The sequence below is a fragment of the Zootoca vivipara genome, chromosome 5 (assembly GCF_963506605.1).
Source record: "Zootoca vivipara chromosome 5, rZooViv1.1, whole genome shotgun sequence".
Lineage (NCBI taxonomy): Eukaryota > Metazoa > Chordata > Lepidosauria > Squamata > Lacertidae > Zootoca > Zootoca vivipara.
Window position 1 is genome coordinate 4,016,383 of NC_083280.1, and position 8,134 is coordinate 4,024,516.

The 8,134-nt window shown below is 46.8% G+C and overlaps 1 pseudogene; it reads left to right on the forward strand.

Moving 5' to 3' along the window:
- The first annotated feature begins 6,716 nt into the window (after positions 1 to 6,716).
- LOC132592124 (spermidine synthase-like) lies at positions 6,717 to 7,743 on the forward strand (annotated as a pseudogene).
- Positions 7,744 to 8,134: the final 391 nt, after the last annotated feature.

Below are 8,134 nucleotides of genomic sequence, written 5' to 3' on the forward strand. Positions count from 1 at the left end.
CATAGTTGCTCTCTTCACACACAAACAGTAGTGGCAATGTCGTTCTATAGCTTTTATTTCTTGCTATTTACACAACTGGGCATTTCAATCTGTATCGTTGATTCGCGGCTTCTTTTCCGACCTTCCACCTACGTTCACGTAATCACGAGGGGGCTCAGGTCTTTGCCCCTCCCCTGACTCGGAACTTAACCCTTGCACGGTCTGTGAACTTGCCTGTTCACTTTCCTGCGTCTCTTTACTTTGTGTTCCCTCCCCCTCCATGGGCTGTAAAGAAAGAAAGAAAACCCTGCTTGATCCTGGCTCTCTTTCATCTTCGGTCGCAGGGTTTGCTATCTCTTCCTGCTGCTGCCAGTTCAGCCTCACTGGGATATCGTATGTCAGGGGACTTAGAACGTTTTCCCATTTCTGTGCATAGAGAATCCTAGCAGCTGTAGTCACATACCCCGTGTTTCTCCACAAATAAGACACCGTCTTATATTTATTTTTCCTCAAAAAACAACAACACGGTGGCTTATTTTCAGGGGATGTCTTATTTTTTAATTATATGTCCAGCCTAGCCTCTTCCTTGGCGCCCTCCAGAACTGCGCCTATCACTATGTCTTATTTTCAGAGTATGGCTTGTTGTTGTTTAGTCGTTTAGTCGTGTCCGACTCTTCGTGACCCCATGGACCATAGCACGCCAGGCACTCCTGTCTTGCACTGCCTCCCGCAGTTTGGTCAAACTCATGTTGGTAGCTTCGAGAACACTGTCCAACCATCTCGTCCTCTGACGTCCCCTTCTCCTAGTGCCCTCAATCTTTCCCAACATCAGGGTCTTTTCCAAGGATTCTTCTCTTCTCATGAGGTGGCCAAAGTATTGGAGCCTCAGCTTCACGATCTGTCCTTCCAGGGAGCACTCAGGGCTGATTTCCTTAAGAATGGATAGGTTTGATCTTCTTGCAGTCCATGGGACTCTCAAGAGTCTCCTGCAGCACCATAATTCAAGTATGGCTTATATTGCACAATTGCTTAGAAATCCTGCTATGGCTTATTTTATGGGTATGTTTTATTTTAGGAGAAACAGGATACACAAATAACTTCACCATCTTTTTTGGAACTTCTGACCCTATAACCCCAAAAGCTTCAGTTTTGTTTTGTTTGTTTGTTTTTCTCATCATATATCATTTCTCCGAAATCCCTCGCTTTCTTTCAGGTCCACCTCACTTTCTCATCCTGGTCTTCTTTTATCTTCTTCCAGCTGCCCATGATCATCAGGGAGATCTACCACCATCTCCCGAGCATCCCAGACGCCCGAACAAAGGACGAGGCCCTTACAGCAGTAGCCAACATCGCGGCGAAGCGGCTGACCCCAGTGCTTGACAGCCTGTTAGACTGCTCCACTGACTGGGATGAGTAAGGGCCTCTTAAAATTATTAACGAACATTAAGGAGAGAGGTGGTTGGGGGGTCCCTGATCTTAAATTATATTAAGCCTCCGCTTGTTTTTGATGGATGAGAGAGTGGATGGTATTAGAAAATCAAGAGCTCTTGGAATTGGAGGGATTTAGGAATAACAAAGGCTGGCACGCATACATATTACAGGAAAGCAGAGGGAATGATAAAAGTTTCACGGATCATATAATTTAAAAAATTGGTTACAGGTAGGTAGCCGTGTTGGTCTGGATCGAAGTAAAATAAAAAAATTCCTTCAGTAGCACCTTAAAGACCAACTAAGTTTTTATTTTGGTATGAGCTTTCGTGTGCGTGCATGTATCTGAAGAAGTGTGCATGCACACGAAAGCTCATACCAAAATAAAAACTTAGTTGGTCTTTAAGGTGCTACTGAAGGAATTTTTTTATTTTACTTCGATCCAGACCAACACGGCTACCTACCTGTAACCAGAACTATGGAAGGCACCACATTGAGCCGCATGAAATGGAAGTCCATCAACCTCACCAAGAAACTTGCTCAGGTACAAACTGACATCCTCTTTCTATCTGGTATCTGAAGAAGTGTGCATGCACACGAAAGCTCATACCAAAATAAAAACTTAGTTGGTCTTTAAGGTGCTACTGAAGGAATTTTTTTATTTTAAAAAATTGGTATTTTAAATCTGGGATGAATACAAAAATTTATTAGAGACAAAGACGCCCTGGTGGGCGTTGCCATTGGAGATGACGATGATGAGCGGCCGAGGTAAAAGTGGAAAATGGCCAACCTATCAAGAATTGATAGTGAAGGAGGAAGGAGATCAATTTGTAATAAAACCATATGAACAGACAAAACATCATTGTGCTAGCTGGTTACATTATCTCCAAATACAAAGTTTATTTTAAAAAACCATAAAGAAATAGGATTTATTGGGGGGAAATCTAAATTACAAGAAATTCTGATTGATAATATGGTTAAACCGCTATCCAAGATGTATAAATTTTTATTAGAGTGGGAATTAAAAGATGAAGAGATAAAATCTGTAATGACAAAGTGGGCCCAGGATTTAGGAAGACCAATTTACAAAACACAGTGGGATAAATTGTGGAGATCAACAATGAGATTTACAGCGTGTTCAGGAATTAAAGAAAACATGATGAAGCTTGTATACAGGTGGCATTTGATGGGAGTGTAAAGAAATAAATAAATTTTGGAATGATATATATGAGAAATTGAAGAGAATGTTAAAAGTCACATTTGAAAAACCCCCTGAATATTTCTTATTAAGTTTAATCCCAGAAAATATCCCTAGAGATAGAGTTAATATTTTTTTGTATGCTTGTGATGCAGCGAGATTAGTATTAGCTCAAAAATGGAAAGGAACCGGAATACCAACAATCCAAGAGTGGCAAATTAAAGTAGTAGAGTTTATGAATTTGGCAAGGATGACGGCGCCAATGAGGAATATACCAAAACAGAGAACAGAAGCAGAATGGAGATATGTGGAAGAAAATATTGAAACAGAGTTATTGATTTGCTTTGAGTAGAGAAAACATGCAGGAATAAATCAATTTGAATTAATAAGAGGCAAAGCAAATTAAGGGATGATAGTAAGGGAAACGATATATTGGCGATTGGAAGCCAATTTTAATTTAAAATGAATTGATTTTATGTGCGTATGTTTATGTGTTATGATTTGATTTGGGGATGAGTTATGTTATGTTATGTTATGTTATGTTATGTTATGTTATGTTATGTTACGTTTGTTTAATTTGATATTGTATATTATTTACAGTTTGAAAGATTTAATTTGCCCAGCGAGTTTTGATCAATTTGGTTTGTCTATTTATGTTGATTAATTTATGTTGGGTGGCTTAAATGTGTATTTATGTTTATCCCCTGGTGTGTGTATAATTCTTTTTAAAAGTTTCTTGAATAAAGTTTATTTTTAACATGGGGGGAAAAAAAGAGATGAGTGTGTTACGGGGAAATAACATATAGGAATTAGGGGAGATTGCTTTGCCAATGTGCAAAGCTTTTGTGAGGTGGAAATGGGGAGAGCTGAATTTAATGTATGTATGTGCAATATAAAGCTTAAAGGGGGGGGGGGCTGACCTGACTTTTTTTAAGAAAAGGGGGGAAAGAAAAAATCTCTTTTTAAAAATTGCAGAAGAGCCACAGCGGTCTGGAGAACTTTGGTCAGCAACCAGTATGCCAGCAGCCAGCTAATTAAACCTATGCTGAGGAGGATCCTGGGGAAGGGCTCCAATCCGCAAGTTCCAACAGCGGTAGGAAACCATTCAGTTTCTATGTTGCTTCCTGCATAGAAAGTTGGGAGATTTGACGATGACCTCTGCTGAATGACGTTCTCCTGTCTTTGTCCCTCCAGGCTACCAGCGCTCTGTCCCGGATACTCACCTTACCGGAGGCTTCGGGGCTGCTGGAACAGAACTTCCCCAGGATCCTGCTGGCACTCAGCCTCCGCCTCAGCTTTGTCCTGGAAAAGAGCAGCAGTACCATCACAGGCCCCTCTTCCTGCCTCGATCCGCTGGCGTAAGGGACCTACTAATGCATTTGGGGTGGCCCTCCCTTCTCTCTCTGGGCGCTTGTCAGCCTGACCCATAGCCGTGATGGCTCAGCCCTCCCCCCAAGAGATAGGCCTCCTTTGGACATGGAGGTTCTGCTAAGGTTAGGTAGCTAAGAGACCCAGGCTTCCCCAACTCCTGTACTCTTCAGTCGTTTTGGACCACAACTCCCACCAACTGGGCTGAAGATGGGAGTTGTAGTCCAAAACACCTGAAGGACACTAGGATGGGAAAGGATGTTGGATGGGCTGATTTTGGTGGGGTGAGACTCACGTCTCAGGAAACCTTAAGTCTCCATCACAGCCGAAAGGTTGCAGCTTGTGCTGGAACCATGTGGGAGGGTGCAGAGGGCGATGGTTGTGGTTGGATCCATCAGGCCAAGCAGCTCAAGACTGCAAGATGTCAAGGACCTCAAACTCCCCAGATGAACCTCCCCAGACCTTGTGATCATCATCAGAGGCTCCTCGTCATGTGCCTCCTCCACGAGAAGTCTGGAGGGTGGCAAAAGAAGAAGGGGTCTTTTCTGTGGTGGCTCCCATTAGTGCAACGCTCTCCCCAGGGAGGTTTGCCTGGTGCCTTCATTATATACCTTTAGATGCCAGGCAAAAAGGTTCCTTTTCAACCAGGCCATTGGCAGATTAACATCCTACGCCCTTTCAACTGTGTCTGTGAGAGGGAGAGGGGTTATTGGTTTGGTTTGTTCATGTTTTTCTTATTTATTTTGTGCTTCTTATCTTGTATTTTTATGTTGTGAACTGCCCTGAGATCTACGGGTGAAGGGCAGTATGCAAATTTTTAAAATGGAAAAATAAATAGTACAATATTCTTGGTTTCTTCACTTGACTCAGGACCACAGTGCAGGCCATGAAATATCTGGTTGGCCGTTTTGGAGGCATCACAGACGGAGAAATGTTCCACTTAGAAAGCTGCTGGGACATGCTGGCACGTAAAGAAACCTTTTTCGAAGGCATCCGTCTTCTTGCAAGGTAAGAAGGTGAAAAGGACTGGCAGGTGAGGCAAGAAGAGCAGCCCCCCCCCCAGGCCTGCTTTCTGGGAAATGGGGATAAACTTATGACTTATTTCAGAAAATGTATGTGCTGTTGCTTGTAGTAAAACAAACTTCAAAGCGGCTGAAAAGAAAAGATAAGAAAATATCGATTAGAAAAACTAACAACAATAATTTGAGACTTTTGAAAAATTAAAATAACAATAGACTAAAACCAGATTGGTCCCAGCTCCTGCCAACCTAGCAGTTCGAAAGCACGTCAAAATGCAAGTAGATAAATAGGAACCGCTCCAGCGGGAAGGTAAACGGCGTTTCGATGTGCTGCTCTGGTTTGCCAGAAGCGGCTTTGTCATGCTGGCCACATGACCTGGAAGCTATACGCCGGCTCCCTCGGCCAATAATGCGAGATGAGCGCGCAACCCCAGAGTCGGTCACGACTGGACCTAATGGTCAGGGGTCCCTTTACCTTTACCTAAAACCAGATTAACATTTGCACCAGCTTTCTAAACATCTGGAGGCAGTGCAAGACAGGAGTGCCTGGCGTGCTCTGGTCCATGGGGTCACGAAGAGTCAGACACGACTAAACGACTAAACAATAACAACAACAAGCCATGCACTCTCAAGCATCCCTTCCTTGAAGGAGAGCTAGATATTGGGATACGACTTGGGTGAAATTGGAGAGGAGCAGAGGGTAGTGACTGGAGCAACCCAATCAGGTGGGCGGGGTGCAAGTAATGTTGTTGTTGTTGTTGTTGTTTGTTGTTGTTGTTGTGCCAGCTTCAGGCTTGTGCATCCTTTGTCTCTTATTTTGATGTTACAGGACTTTGGCGGCATCTTCAAAAAAAACCTATAAAAGAATATTCAAAGAGGCCGGAAAATATGTACATCGCCGCAACCGAAAAGAGACAGCCATTGGAATGGCATTTTATTTTGCTGTGAGTGTCGGAAACGGGGAAAGAGGCGCTCCTGCTCATGGGCGTACCCAGCATGGGGCGGGGGGGGGGCAGGGGCCGAGCGAGGAAGGCAGGTATCCCGCCGGCCCAGAAGGGAAAGGGAATCCTCAGAGGGAGCCGCTTGAGCTCTTGTAAATGCGCGACGGGTTGGGGGGGGGTTGCCGGTGAGTTTCGCGGAGAGAAGGCAGGCGCCTTTCCCTCAATGCTGCGCTTCGTCGTCGCAAGCACAAACCAGCTCTGCTCGGCTGGCCTGGCGCTCCTTGCACCCGGAGCAGGGCGCCAGCTCCCCTTCCACCCATGGAGAGGGGCCAGTTTCCGGGAGAAGCGCCCCTTTGTCCAATTGGTGGGCGAGCGCACAGCCAGCAGCCCTTGAGCGAGCGAGCGAGCTCCAGAGAGGCGGCCATACATATAGTGTATGGACTATATTTTTTATAGAAGAATTATGAATACATAATAAAAAATGCACTTTTTATGCTCCAACAGGGGATGTGCGAATCCGAATCAGATTCGGATGCTTCTGTGCCCTAGCGCCTCATCTGGTCTGAGGGCAGAATCTCCAGGGCCAGGAACTCAATCATCTTTTCTGAAGACTATCTCAGCAGGGAAATCCTGCATATCTGGTGTTGGTTCTCGCCGTTCCTCATCTCCTCACGAGAAAACCCTGTCTCAGAAACCTTCAGCCCCGAGGTGGCCTGCGCTTGCGGAGGCGAGGCAGAGTGGAGCAGAGGGGCAGCCGCTTCACCTTCCCCAGTTTGGCTGGCCATGGAGCTTAGCTTGGGAGGCAGAGGAGGAGGAGGAAGGGCAGCAGCTGGAGGGGAGGCAGAGGAGGAGACAGCAGCCCCAGCAGTCGTCATCCAAGAGGGCTGGTTCCGCGAGACGTGCAGCCTCTGGGCTGGGCAGGCCCTCTCTCTGCAAGTCCAGGAGGTCCTGCATCACCAGCGGTCGCCCTTCCAGGAGATCCTGGTCTTCAGGAGCAAAACATACGGGAACGTCTTGGTCCTTGATGGAGTCACCCAGTGCCCAGAGAGGGACGAGTTTTTGTACCAGGAAATGATCGCTAACCTTCCCTTGTGCAGTCCCCCAAACCCACAGAAGGTGCTCATCATTGGGGGCAGCAATGGAGGAGTCTTGCGGGAAGTGGTCCAGCACCCTTCCGTGGAGTCCATGGTACAGTGCGAAATCGACGAGGATGTGATCCAAGCATCTAAGAAGTACCTCCCAGGGATGGCCGTGGGATATTCTAGCCCAAAACTTACCTTGCATGTTGGGGACGGCTTCGAATTCATGATGCAGAACCAGAAGGCTTTGGATGTGATAATCACAGACCCTTCCGACCCCATGGGTCCTGCAGAAAGCCTCTTCAAAGAAGACAGCTCTGCGGGACGACGGCATTCTCTGCTGCCAAGGCGAATGCCAGTGGCTGCACCTGGACCTCCTAAAGGAGATGTGGCAGTTCTGCAAGTCGCTGTTCCCCGTGGCCGAGTACGCCTACTGCACCACCCCGACCTACCCCAGTGGACAGATCGGCTTCATGCTCTGCAGCAAGAATTGAAACCCTAATTTCAGGGACCCTGTCCAACAGTTGTCCCAGAAGGAAGTGGAAGCAAGGAATCTGAAGTATAACTCAGGTGTCCACCGGGCAGCCTTTGTCCTGCCTGAATTTGCACGAAAGGCTCTGAGAACCCCGACGCAGATCCACCTCTGGCCTCGGATGGCCCGGCGGGACGGAAAACCCCAGAAGCCTCACCCACCTAGCGGATCGCCTCTGGCAGGCGGGCGGGCGGCCTGACATGGTCCTCGCTTGCCTTGCGGCCTCTAGCCTGCCAGCTAAACATTCATTCCAATTAGGTATTTTAAAAAAGGAAAGGACTCTGGGTTTGCACCCAGCCGCAGGACCCCTCTTCCAAACAACCCCCCACCCCCACCTACCTAGCTCAGGCTTTGCTATTGGGCCATTGCTTGAACTCGTCTCTCCAGCCTGTGGAGCATGAATGTAGAGCCTGAAAACCCCACCCTGAAAATGCCCTATTTATAACTGACCATTTATTTCCCTTGAAAGTGGTTGCCATCTAGTTGGGAAAGACCAGGCACAATGGTTTGATGCTCTGCCTTTGGAGGGGGCATGGGGATTGGCATTGGGTGGGGTGGGAGCTGGCATAGTTGGATATCTTTTCCCTTGC